The sequence below is a fragment of the Chrysemys picta genome, chromosome 6, assembly GCF_011386835.1.
Source record: "Chrysemys picta bellii isolate R12L10 chromosome 6, ASM1138683v2, whole genome shotgun sequence".
In the NCBI taxonomy this organism is placed as follows: domain Eukaryota; kingdom Metazoa; phylum Chordata; order Testudines; family Emydidae; genus Chrysemys; species Chrysemys picta.
The window spans coordinates 87,330,927-87,333,027 of record NC_088796.1 but is presented as its reverse complement, the minus strand read 5'-3'; positions in this window follow the sequence as shown (position 1 = coordinate 87,333,027).

Genomic DNA, 2,101 nt, shown 5'->3' with positions numbered 1-2,101 from the left:
GTAGTTATAGGCTTGACCTGATACTGATCCCATGTCCTAGAAGAGCTGATGTAGGACTCAAAGAATTAAAGGAGGATAATCTGATGCCAATCAGCATGGGTTAATGAAAAATAGGTCCTGTAAAACTAACTTAATGTGTTTTTGATAAGATTACAAATTTGATTGATAAAGGTATTAGTGTTCATGTAATAAACTTCTGTAAGGCATTTGACTTGGTGCCACATGATATCCTGATGAAAAACTACAATGATACAAATCTATGCAGCATAAATTAAATAGATTAAAAACTTTCTAATGATAAGTTTCAAAGTGTAATTATAAACAGAGAATCCTCAAGAGAGGTGTATTTCTAGTGGGGGAACCACAGGAATCAGTTCTTGGTCCTACACCATTTAACATTTTTATCAATGACTTTGAAGGGAAAACAAGATCATTATTGACAGTTTGCAAATATCTAGGAGACTGGGGAATGGTGAATAATGAAGAGGACAGATCACTGAGTAGATTACTTGCTAAGCTGTATGTATGCAAACAACATGTGTTTCAATAAGGCCAAAGGTAGAATCATTAATCTAGGAACCAAGAATGTGGTCCATACTTACACAATGGTGGACTGTACCCTGGAAAACAGTGACTTTAAAAAGGACCTGAGGGTCATGGTGGATAATCAGTTGAACATGAGTTTCCAGTGCAACACTGTGGTCAAAGGGGCTAAATGCAATTCTTGGATTTATGGAATATCAAGTACAAGTAGAGGCTATATTTCCTCTATATTGGCACTGGTGCGACTGCTACTGTGGAAAACTGTAACCAGTTGTGGTGTACTGATGTACACAATTCAAGAAGGATGTTCAGAAATTTGAGAGGTTTCAGAGAAGGGCCATGAAAATGATTGAAGGATTGGAAAACATGCTGTATGGTTAAAGATTCAAGGAGCTCTATTTAGCTTATCAAAGAGAAGGCTAATGGATGACTTACGTTTATAATACATACTGAATCCCTAGAGAAAACTGATAATAGCGGGTTTGTCAGTCTGGCAGAAAGTGGTATAACCAGATCCAATTGTTGGAAGCAGAAGTCAGGCTAGAAATAAGCACATTTTTTACTGTAAGGGTAATTACCCATTGGACCAATTTACCCATGGACTGTTGTGGATTCTCCATCACTGGATATTTTTAAATCACAGTTGGATGAAGACCTGGGATCCTGAGATTTGAGATGCAGGAATCCTGAGTTCTAGTCCAAGTTCTAGAAGCTTGTGCTCTAGTGGCTACAGGCCATTGTGCCTTGTTTCTGCCAGCCTGTGTTTGTCCCCCTCTGCTCTTACCCCCCAGCCTGTCCCATTCTTCCTTTGCTCCTCTTGGCCTCAAACTGTACCCTCTATCCTGCCTCTGTCTCACCCTTTTGTATTCAAGCTAGTCAAGTGGCTTTCTCCATTTCTTCTGCCTTCTTTCTGTGTTGCCCAAAGATCTCTGGGCACTGGGGATGTAGAACAGAGTGTTTCCCTGCTTTCAAGTCTGGTGTCACAGCAACTCTTGACTGCCAAGAGGAAAAGTTTCTGGAAAAGTCCTCCACAGCCCCTGGATTGGAAGAGCATGCTCATTTGCTCTGTGGGAATGGTTTATGTGCAGTCTGGTCGGCATGGCAGAGTTGTGTGAGGATAGAGCACAATCAGTGCAGATGGAATTTTCAGAGAATTTAGCTGCCAGCCTCTAACAACCCTCTATTGACCATGTGCAGCCTGAAATTATTAGAGGCTTATAACTTGGCCAAATTTGGGCAACTTTTCACAAGGATAGCAAAAGGCACATTCCTTGAGAGGAGGGTAACCTCTTGCCAATTTTCAAATCCTGCTCTGAAGCATAGAGGCACTATCGGTCCTCAGTGAAATGGTTGAATGAAATTTTATCAAGGCAAGAACAAGATAGCTCTATTTTAGCTTCATATTTGGCAACAGCTGACCTGTTTTCACTGAAATTTCCCAGAAAAATTCAATCAAGCATGGAAAATTTCAGTGTTAACGATTGGAATTTATCAAAGTTATAAGCAACAGAAGAAAGGGTCTTATAATGGAAAGTGTTAAGCAACCTTAACTATAGCT